We start from the raw sequence: 11757 nt of genomic DNA, 5'->3' as shown, positions 1-11757 counted from the left end.
TGGTCCCAGAACTAAGAGGCATGAGTTACGAGGAAAGACTGCAGGAAATGCACCTTAAGACACTGGAAGACAGAAGAGTAAGGGGGGAGATGATAACAACCTACAATATTCTCAGAGGAATTGACAGAGTGGACAAAGACAAACTCTTCAGCACGGGTGGGACGCGAACAAGGGGACACAGGTGGAAACTGGGAACCCAAATGAGCCACAGGGACGTTAGAAAGAACTTTTTCAGTGTCAGAATAGTTAGTAAATGGAATGTACTAGAAAGTGATGTGGTGGAGGCTGACTCCATACACAGTTTTAAATGTAGATATGATAGTGCCCGAGAATCCCGAGCCTGAGCAGCTCTCATTGTTAGAAGAGATTACCCAAGATGGAAGACTATCAGATATAGAGGTGACAGCAGGGGAGGTAATGAAACAGTTGACAACACTGGATGCAACTAAAGCGGTTGGACCAGACAAAGTATCACCGTGGATACTAAAAGAGGCAGCACAGGCCCTCGGTTTGCCTCTGGCAAGGATCTTTAATGAGTCAATTATGTCGGGAGAATTGCCCAGTTGCTGGAAGAGGGCAAATGTTGTACCGATTTTCAAGAAAGGCGGTAGGGAGGAGGCTCTTAACTACAGACCTGTATCACTGACAAGCATCCCCTGTAAAATACTTGAGAGAATAATTAGGCTACGACTGGTTGCACACCTGGAGAACGTTAGGTTTGTGAACAAACATCAACATGGGTTCTGGAAAGGGAAATCGTGCCTAACAAACCTTTTGGAATTCTATGATAAAATAACGAACATAAGACAGGACAGAGAAGGTTGGGCAGACTGCATATTTCTGGACTGCCAAAAAGCCTTTGATACAGTACCGCACATGAGACTGCTGTTCAAACTCGAGAGGCAGGCGGGGGTGGGAGGAAAGGCCCTAGCATGGATAAGGAACTACCTAACAGGAAGGAACCAAAGAGTTACGGTAAGGGGCGAGAAGTCGGACTGGCGAACCGTAACGAGTGGAGTACCTCAAGGATCAGTGCTGGGACCAATTCTATTTCTAATATATGTTAACGACATGTTTACAGGAGTAGAGTCGTTCATGTCAATGTTTGCGGATGATGCAAAGTTGATGAAAAGAGTTGTGATAGATGATGATTGTAGGATTATTCAAGAGGACTGGAACAGGTTGCAGAGATGGCCAGAGAAATGGCTACTGGAGTTCAACACGAGCAAATGTAAAGTTATGGAAATGGGACTAGGTGATACGAGACCAAAGGGACAATACTCAATGAAGGGAACTGCCTACCTGTAACGACGCGTGAAAGAGACCTGGGCGTTGACGTAACACCTAATCTATCTCCTGAGGCACATACAAATAGGATAACGACAGCACCGTACTCTACACTGGCAAAAGTTAGAACATCATTCAGAAACCTAAGTAAAGAGGCATTTAGGGCGCTTTACACTGCCTACGTGAGGCCAGTCTTAGAGTATGCCGCCTCATCATGGAGTCCCCATCTGAAGAAGCACATAAGGAAACTGGAAAAGGCTCGGAAGTTTGCAACGAGACTCGTCCCAGAGCTACGAGGGATGGGGTATGAAGGGCGCCTGAAGGAACTGTGCCTTAAGACACTAGAAAGAAGAAGGGAGAGGGGGACATGATAGGAGCGTATAAGATACTCAGAGGGATTGACAGTGTGGACATAGACGAAATGTTCACACGGAATAGTAACAGAACGAGGGGACATGGATGGAAGCTTGAAACTCAGATGAGTCACAGAGATGTTAGGAAGTTTTCTTTTAGCGTGAGAGTAGTGGGGAAATGGAATGCACTTCAGGAACAGGTTGTGGAAGCAAATACTATTCATAATTTTAAAACCAGGTATGATAGGGAAATGGGACAGGAGTCATTGCTGTAAACAACCGATGCTCGAAAGGCGGGATCCAAGAGTCAATGCTCGATCCTGCAGACACAAATAGGTGAGTACACACACAGTTCCCGGAACTGAGAGGTATGAGCTATGAGGAAAGGCTGAAGGAGCTGAACCTCACGTCCCTGTAAAACATAAGAGTAAGGGGAGACATGATAACCACCTACAAAATTCTCAGGGGAATTGACAGGGTGGACAAAGACAAAATCATTAGCACGGGTGGAACACAAACAAGGGGACACAGGTGGAAACTAACTACCCAAATGAACCACAGAGACATTACAAAGAACATTACATTACAGACACATTTTTCAGTGTCAGAGTAGTTAACAGGTGGAATGCATTAGGCAGTGATGTGGTGTAGACTGACTCCATACACAGTTTCAAATGTAGATATGATAGAGCCCAGTAGGCTCAGGAATCTGTACACCAGTTGATTTACAGCTTAGAGGCGGGATCAAAGGGCCAGAGCTCAACTCCGGCAAGCACAATTAGGTAAGTACAACTACGTGAGAACACACACACACAGTGTGTGTGTGTCAGGGCCCCGGTAGCCTGGTGGATAGCGCGCAGTACTTGTAATTCTGTGGCGCGGGTTCGATTCCCGCACCCGGCAGAAACAAATGGGCAAAGTTTCTTTCACCCTGAATGCCCCTGTTACCTAGCAGTAAATAGGTACCTGGAAGTTAGTCAGCTGTCACGGGCTGCTTCCTGGTGTGTGTGTGTGTGTGTGTGTGTGTGTGTGTGTGTGTGTGTGTGTGTGTGTGTGTGTGTGTGTGGTGTGGGGGACAAAATAGTAGTTAGTAAACAGTTGATTGATAGTTGAGAGGCGGGCCGAAAGAGCATAGCTCAACCCCCCGAACACAAATAGGTGAATACACACGCGCGCGCACACACACACACACACACACATACACACACACACAGTAAGCAGCCCGTAACAGCTGTCTAACTCTCAAGTACCTATTTTCTGCTAGGTTAACAGAGGCATCAGGGTGAATTATATATATCAGTGTATACTGCGAGTAAGATCTGGCTCTCAGGGCCCCGCCACCGAGATCTCCATATCTGCTGCGTTGAAATTTCTCAATCTTATATTTCTTTATTATATTTCCTGGTGAAGCTGAGACTGTTGACCACCAGTGTAACTCTCACAGACTGTGATGGCTGCACCACAGCCCCCACAGCACCACAGTCACCACAGCCACCACAGCACCACAGTCACCACAGCCCCCACAGCCACCACGCAGCAGGTTGTGAGTGCATGTAGAATCATTAGTATACACTAGGGGCCTCGGGCCTCCCCCCCCTGGTGTTATCACCCTCACGACAATTAGTCAGGTTTTACACATATTTACACATGTGTACTTTGCACTTCCGGGCTCATGTATACTCTTTATGTATATGTATTTATATATGTGGCCATACCCGTTTGTATGTACATTCGTACATACAATAATCGTTATGGTCGTATATGTATTAGTTCCTTTTTTTTCAATTTTGCCCCGAGGAGCGAGTTTATAGGGCAGCGCCACTCATCCTGTGAGTGGACACACCGCCATAGTGACAGTATTGGGCAGCGCCACTCATCTTGTGAGTGGACACACCGCCATAGTGACAGTATTGGGCAGCGTCACTCATCCTGTGAGTGGACACACCGCCATAGTGACAGTATTGGGTAGCGTCACTCATCCTGTGAGTGGACACACCGCCATAGTGACAGTATTGGGCAGCGCCACTCATCTTGTGAGTGGACACACCGCCATAGTGACAGTATTGGGCAGCGTCACTCATCCTGTGAGTGGACACACCGCCATAGTGACAGTATTGGGCAGCGCCACTCATCTTGTGAGTGGACACACCGCCATAGTGACAGTATTGGGCAGAGCCACTCATCTTGTGAGTGGACACACCGCCATAGTGACAGTATTGGGCAGCGTCACTCATCCTGTGAGTGGACACACCGCCATAGTGACAGTATTGGGCAGCGCCACTCATCTTGTGAGTGGACACACCGCCATAGTGACAGTGTTGGGCAGAGCCACTCATCTTGTGAGTGGACACACCGCCATAGTGACAGTATTGGGCAGCGTCACTCATCCTGTGAGTGGACACACCGCCATAGTGACAGTATTGGGCAGCGCCACTGATCCTGTGAGTGGACACACCGCCATAGTGACAGTATTGGGCAGCGCCACTCATCTTGTGAGTGGACACACCGCCATAGTGACAGTATTGGGCAGAGCCACTCATCTTGTGAGTGGACACACCGCCATAGTGACAGTATTGGGCAGCGTCACTCATCCTGTGAGTGGACACACCGCCATAGTGACAGTATTGGGCAGCGCCACTCATCCTGTGAGTGGACACACCGCCATAGTGACAGTATTGGGCAGAGCCACTCATCTTGTGAGTGGACACACCGCCATAGTGACAGTATTGGGCAGCGTCACTCATCCTGTGAGTGGACACACCGCCATAGTGACAGTATTGGGCAGCGCCACTCATCCTGTGAGTGGACACACCGCCATAGTGACAGTATTGGGCAGCGCCACTCATCCTGTGAGTGGACACACCGCCATAGCAGTATGTACAACACTCCCCAATAGGAAGAAAACCCGCTTGGTTGTTCATCCTGTCACTTGTACCCAGACACAGCTGGGATTTGCTTAACTGTTTCAGGAAATAGATTAGGTGTTACGTCCTCGCCCAGGTCTCTTTCTCGGGTCATCACAGGTAGCCAGTTCCCCTTCATTGTGTATTGTCCTTTTGGTCTCCTATCACCTAGTCCCATTTCCATAACTTTACATTTGCTCGTGTTGAACTCCAGTAGCCATTTCTCTGACCACCTCTGTAACCTGTTCAAGTCCTCTTAGAGGATCCTACAATCCTCATCTGTTACACCTCTTTTCAACTTTGGGTCATCCGCGAATATTGACAGTTAGGACTCTACTCCTTTAAACATGTCGTTAACATATTAGAAATTGAATTGGTTCCAGCACCGATCCTTGTGGTACTCCACTTGTTACTGTTCGTTAGTCCGACTTCTCGCCCCCTTACCGTAACTCTTTGGCTCCTTCCTGTTAGGTAGTTCCTTATCCATGCTAGGACCTTTCCCCCCACCCCCGCCTGCCTCTCGAGCTTGAACAGCAGTCTCATGTGCGGTACTGTATCAAAGGCTTTTTGGCAGTCCAGAAATATGCAGATCACAATCTTCCTCCCATCTACTGTCAGAGTTCCATGTATGAAGCTTGTGCTCTCATTGGTAACCATATTTCCCAGGTCTTCAAACTTCCATTTCCGCTTTATTAGGAGTGCCACTCCTCCCCCCCCCCCCCCCTTGTCTCTGTGTCCTCTCTTTTCTTATCACCTGGTACCCCTCTGGAAAGATTGTATACGAGATCATGCCATTTATTTTAGTTTCCACTATTGCAACTATGTCAGGATCTGCCTCACTCTTTCTTTTACCTCTTCTGCTTTATTAGATGCCCCAGCAGCATTAGTGTACCAAACCTTGAGATTCTTCATGGAAACTCTGGCACCAGAGTTTACCCTTTCTCTGGGGGTCTGGGGGGTGAATGGGGGCTGGGCATCTTGGAAGGTAGGTAGGAAGGTCTGGGGGTAGGGCTTGGGTAGGTAGGTAGATTATGTGTGTGTGTGTGTGTGTGTGTGTGTGTGTGTGTGTGTGTGTGTGTGTGTGTGTGTGTGTGTGTGTGTGTGCACGCACGCTTGCTAACCAGGCTTCTGTGTACACTCATTTGTGTACATAACTGTTTGTGTACGTCCATGTTAATATATGTGTTCAACGGAATAAGAATCAAACAACATTCGGTACAGGTTTGGACGAGTAAAGTAGCTTGAGGAGCTCTTGCCACACCTGCCGCCACACACCTGCCGCCACACACCTGCCGCCACACACCTGCCGCCACACCTGCAGCGCCGGCTCTGCTTCTCCAGGTAAGCCGTGAAGAATGTGGAGCTGCCGTAATCTCTGTCTTATTGCTCTTGCTAAATGGCTCCGTCACGTGTTATTCCTCGCCCTCGTGCTGGTGTGGAGGGGAGGAGGGAGACACCCGGTACCGGGAAGCACCAGGTAAAGCCGGGTATTGGGCAAGAGGACACCGGGATGAATATTATAGTCCACCCGGTAAATAAATCTGGCCGGCGCCGTTTTCTCTTATATTTATGGTTGGGCCGGGCCAGCTTCACTACAATTTACCTAAGTATGTTGGTCTGTCAAGATTGTTTTGATGTTTATATACGTCGGCTATGGTGGAGGGGGGGGATACTAGTGTGATCTAGGGGGGGGGGTTACCTCGAGGCTGTGGCAGGTAATATACACGAGTTGTATGTTGTAGGGAAGTAATATACACATCAGAACCAAAAACTTAGGTTGTGACGAACTTTCACAACTGAACCACTAACTTGTACGAGCAACTTACAAGGAAAGCGTAGATGGAGAGAATAAAAAGAGCAGATTGAGTTTGAAATAGAGAAGTGTGTGTGTGTGTGTGTGTGTGTGTGTGTGTGTGTGTGTGTGTGTGTGTGTGTGCGTGTGTGTGTGTGTGTGTGTGAGTGTGTGTGTGTGTGTGTGTGTGTGTGAGTGTGAGACTGGACCACAATAGGACTGGAGCCGCCATAATGCCGAAGGGATAGGATGCCATTAGTCAAATTATCTCAGCTGCTTTGTTGACACCGGGAGGGATGTGGCCCGCCGCTCCCCGCATTTTGTTCAGGGTGCCTGGCGTCTCTCTCTCTCTCTCTGTCTCTCTCTCTCTCTCTCTGTCTCACTCTCTCTCTCTCTCTCTCTCTCTCTCTGTCTCTCTCTCTCTCTCTCTCTCTCTCTCTCTCTCTCTCTCTCTCTCTCTCTCTCTCTCTCTCTCTCTCTCTCTCTCTCTCTCTCTCTCTCTGTCTCTCTCTCTGTCACTCTCTCTCTCTCTCTCTCTCTCTCTCTCTCTCTCTCTCTCTCTCTCTCTCTCTCTCTCTCTCTCTCTCTCTCTCTCTCTCTCTCTCTCTCTCTCTCTCCATGTGTCCTTGTTTAGGCTTTAGTGGTGATGTTTGTGAGTTGTTTTACTATCTGAACTGTGTATTTTGTTTCTTTGATGGCTCATTATATGGTATGCCATAGACTTGTTCTGTTGGTGTTCTATAGGCCTGTTTGTGCTACTGGTCCGTTTTTAATGGGTGCAACACAGGCCTGTTTTGGTGGCTACCCCCTGGCATATTTTGTTGTACAATGGGACTACTTTCTGCCATAGGCTTACTTTATTGGGTGTGACTTGGAGGTGTTTTGTTAGTGAAGGTCAGCCCATGATGCTGCCTCCTGCTGCTCCTGTCCTTACGGCCTGCCTTTCCTGGTCTAACTATACCCGGAGTATGCCTGGAGTATGCCCGGAGTATACCTGGAGTATGCCCGGAGTGGCATACTCCGGCCATATGTGGATCTAGGATAGTAATAGAGTGAGTGAATACCACTGCAAGTCGGAAGTTAGGCAGAGAATTCCTTGTAATAATACAAGCAAATAATAAATCAGTTTTATAAATCAAATAACTGGAAACTGGTGGCATGCATCCTGGGACATCTGACTGACTCCATACACAGTTTCAAATGTAGATATGATAGAGCCCAGTAGGCTCAGGAATCTGTACACCAGTTGATTGACAGTTGAGAGGCGGGACCAAAGAGCCAGAGCTCAACCCCCGCAAACACAATTAGGTGAAAACAATTAGGTAAGTATCTTCGCTACCCCACGCTAAGTATCTAGCCGTAAAGTTTGAACAAAGTAACATATAATATTACAAATATACGGTATACATAAAATATTATAAATATATAAATATAATATTGTAAATAGTAAAATTACTGAAATCAGCAAGTGATCCATACAGTGAAACACAAATACAATACAATACATCAGACAATGGAGGTGTGTGGCGAGTGTTCGGGAGTATTTGGAAGACGAACTGTAGGCGTCAAGTGTTGCATCTGTAACATAAGATTTCATCTGAAAGGTTTGAAAGGTCTGTATATTAATGAGGAGCTGGCATGCACAGAGCTCCTGAACTCGACCAATGAGGTGGTAGAGGTACTTGGAATCAAGGTAGAAAATATAAATTTACTTATTTTAATATACAAACCACCAGATGCAACAGTTGAGGAATTCACTGAACAGATCCACAAAATAGAGAATACCCTTGATAACCTAGCAAACCCAGTACCAGACATCATCTTCCTCGGAGACTTCAATCTACCCAGTTTACAATGGAGAATAGTAAACAATAACATTATAGCAGGAAATCAACCTGGAAATAACCAACCACAGGTCAGAGAACTACTGAGATTCTGTGACAAATTCTCGCTCAGTCAGCAGATTACAGAACCAACTAGGAACGAAAACACGCTGGACCTGATTTTCACGAACAATAATGAGCTAATCAGAGACATTATTGTCTCAGACACTACGTACTCGGACCACAAGCTCATTGAAGTGCAAACTAACATTAATAACGGTAGTAGGCCCAAGAGAAACAATAAGCGAGAAGGGCTATTCAATAAATTCAATTTTAATAATAAGAGGATAGACTGGGAGAAAATAAACAGGGAACTTACAAACATTCAATGGGAAAATGTTCTAAGAAATAAAAATCCTACACAAGGAATAGAAAAACTGACTTCTGAAGCATATGAAGTCTGTCTGAAACATGTTCCTTTGAGGAAAGCCAGAAAGAGGTCCAATGTAGAAAGAGAACGCAGACGACATTACAAAAGAAGGAAGAAATTAACGGAAATGCTTAAGCAGACACGACTCTCCATACAAAGAAGGAATAATTTAAACAGGGAGATTGAAGAAATCGAACAGAGACTGAAGCATTCCTATCAGACTGAAGAAAGACAACTAGAACGGAAAGCAATTAACGAAATAAAGAAAAACCCAAAATATTTCTTCACATATGCTAAATCAAGAGCAAAAACCACTGCCAGTATTAGACCTATTCGTATTAGTGAAGGTTCATACACGGAGGATGACAAAGAAATTAGCGAAATCCTAAAAAAAGCAGTATGAGGACATGTTTAGCACTCCGATACACAGAATGAAAGTGGAAGATACGGATATCTTTATGCGTGATATCCAAACACCTGTAAATATAACTGATATCAACACGAGCGTAGCAGATTTTGAAAGAGAAATTGACAATATGCCCATGCACTCGGCCCCAGGTCCAGACTCATGGAATTCAATATTTATAAAGAAATACAAAGTGCCAGTAGCACAGGCACTCAGTATAGTGTGGAGGAAGAGCTTGGACACGGGGGAGATACCAGATGCGCTTAAAGCAGCAGACATTGCCCATCTACACAAGGGAGGGAGCAAAGCATTGGCAAAGAATTATAGACCAGTTCCACTAACGTCCCACATAAGAAAAGTATTTGAGAGAGTGATTAGGAGTCAGGTCACTAGATTCATTGAAACCAATGACCTCCACAACCCAGGCCAACATGGATTTAGAGCGGTAAGATTATGCCTCTCACAGCTACTTGACCATTACGACAAAATCACTGAGGCATTAGAAGAAAAACAGAATGCAGATGTTGTATACACAGATCTTACAAAGGCATTCGACAATTGTGACCATGGAGTGATAGCAGACAAGAAGAGGTCATTGGGTATAACTGGTAAAGTGGGACGCTGGATACTCAATTTCCTGTTGAACAGAACACAAAGGATAACAGTCAATCAAATAAAATCGAGTCCGAGCGCAGTTAAAATCTCTGTACCTCAGGGTACAGTCCTTGCACCACTGCTGTTCCTTATTCTCATATCTGATATAGACAAAAATACACGTCACAGCTTCGTGTCATCCTTTGCAGATGACACAAAAATCAGCATGAAAATTACCTCTGCTGAAGACATTAAAAAACTACAAACAGATATTAACAAAGTTTTCGATTGTGCAGCAGAAAATAACATGATGTTTAACAGTGATAAATTTCAGGTACTCAGATACGGCAAAAATGAGGATCTGAAACATAATACAGGGTACAAAACACAATCGAATCTGCCCATAGTAGGAAAACAGCATGTCAAGGATTTGGGAATAATGATGTCTGACGACCTAACGTTTAGGGAGCATAAGCAAGCAAATATTGCGTCAGCCAGAAAAATGATAGGCTGGATTACGAGAACTTTCAAATCCAGGGATCCCATCACAATGGTTGTACTCTTCAAATCATTTGTGTTGTCCCGTTTTGAGTACTCAGTACTCACTTCCCCCTTCAGAGCAGGAGAGATTGCTGAAATAGAGGGAATACAGAGATACACATGGAAAATACTAGTACTGGAGGGCCAGGTCCCAAATCTACACAGTAAAATAACAACGTACTGGAGTGAACGATATGGAAGAAAATGCAGAATAGAACCAGTGAAGAGCAGAGGTGCCATAGGCACAATCAGAGAACACTGTATAAACATCAGAGGTCCGCGGTTGTTCAACGTCCTCCCAGCGAGCATAAGAAATATTGCCGGAACAACCGTGGACATTTTCAAGAGGAACCTAGACTGTTTCCTCCAAGGAGTGCCGGACCAACCGGGCTGTGGTGGGTATGTGGGCCTGCGGGCCGCTCCAAGCAACAGCCTGGTGGACCAAACTCTCACAAGTCAAGCCTGGCCTCGGGCCGGGCTTGGGGAGTAGAAGAACTCCCAGAATCTGGTACTAACCCAATCCGGAGTATACCGGGAATATACCTGGAGGATGCCCGGAGCGGGTTCTGGAAAACTTTCCTAGCCCCCAAACCAGGTCGGGGGCCAGATTCGACTTGTGATAACTTGGTCTAACAGGCTGTTGCTTGGAGCAGCTCGCAGGCCCACGTTCTCACTGCAACTTTTTTTTGTTTTTTTTCCTCTCCAGGTAAATTCCTGCGCGGGCCCTAAGCCTCTGGCTGGCCCACTAAGTGTTGCTTGTTTCTGCGTTACTTAGGCGGAGTATGAGTATTTATGACTCGTATGGTCGCTTCAGTAAGATTTTGTCCCACGTGTTTAACAACTTCTTCTGCTCTGTTCAATCTAAGTTGAAATCTTAATGGGTTTGTAACTGTGCACTGTGTTAGATAATGTCCAGTGGTCTGTCGGGCATTTCTCCAGTGTTGACATTTCCTCTCAGATTCCGGAACCTGTAAGTCTATTTCCCATGGTTGATCCGTTATGTCTTGCTGGAGGAACATGTCATATTTATTTTTTCTTGGATATGTTCACTTTTGTTCCGGTAATATTTCTTATGTTTGGTGGGAGTGTCCTGTAAAGCTGTGGATGTCTGGTGTTCAGTGTTCTCTGATTGTGTCTATGGCACCTCTACTCTTCAGGGGGTCTATTAAGCATTTCCTACCATATATTTCGCTCCAGTTTGTTATTTTTTCTGTACGTATTAGGAACCTGGCCTTCCAGTATCGTCATGTATATATGTATTATTTGAACCGCCTCTCATCTTCTTTCCAGAGAGTACATATAAGAGCTGTAAGACGGTCCCAATAATATAGGTGTTGTATCGTGTCTATGCGTGCCGTTTATGTGGTCTGTATTCACTGTGTTTCAGAAAGCTCTCTGAAATACAGAAAGCTCTCTGAAAGCTGTGAGCGGGGAAGCGAGTACCGAGCAGTACTCCAGGCGGGAAACACAAATAATGGGAACTGAAGGAGCCCCTGGATTTGAATGTTCACAGAATCCGTCCTATCATTTTCCTGGCGGACGAGCTATTTATGCTGGGTTATGTTCCATAATCGTTAAGTCCTTAGACGTCATTATTCCCAGATCCTTTGTATGTTCTTTCACATTCTG

The 11757-nt window shown here is 45.7% G+C and overlaps 1 protein-coding gene across 7 annotated transcripts in view; it reads left to right on the top strand.

The window, feature by feature from the left end:
• LOC123755953 (COMM domain-containing protein 4) overlaps positions 1–11757 on the top strand; it is a 209806-nt gene that overhangs the window by 116217 nt on the left and 81832 nt on the right. For 3 of the 7 annotated variants that reach the window (XM_069300250.1, XM_069300245.1, XM_069300246.1), the window contains one exon: positions 5765–5884. The exons of the other annotated variants lie outside the window; for them this stretch is intronic. The gene's annotated coding sequence lies outside the window, so the exon portion shown is untranslated. The remainder of the gene's footprint in view (positions 1–5764; positions 5885–11757) is intronic. 7 annotated transcript variants of the gene reach the window in all.

Source organism: Procambarus clarkii, chromosome 43 (genome assembly GCF_040958095.1).
Source record: "Procambarus clarkii isolate CNS0578487 chromosome 43, FALCON_Pclarkii_2.0, whole genome shotgun sequence".
Classification (NCBI taxonomy): domain Eukaryota; kingdom Metazoa; phylum Arthropoda; class Malacostraca; order Decapoda; family Cambaridae; genus Procambarus; species Procambarus clarkii.
This window is presented reverse-complemented; position numbering and strand designations above follow the sequence as displayed.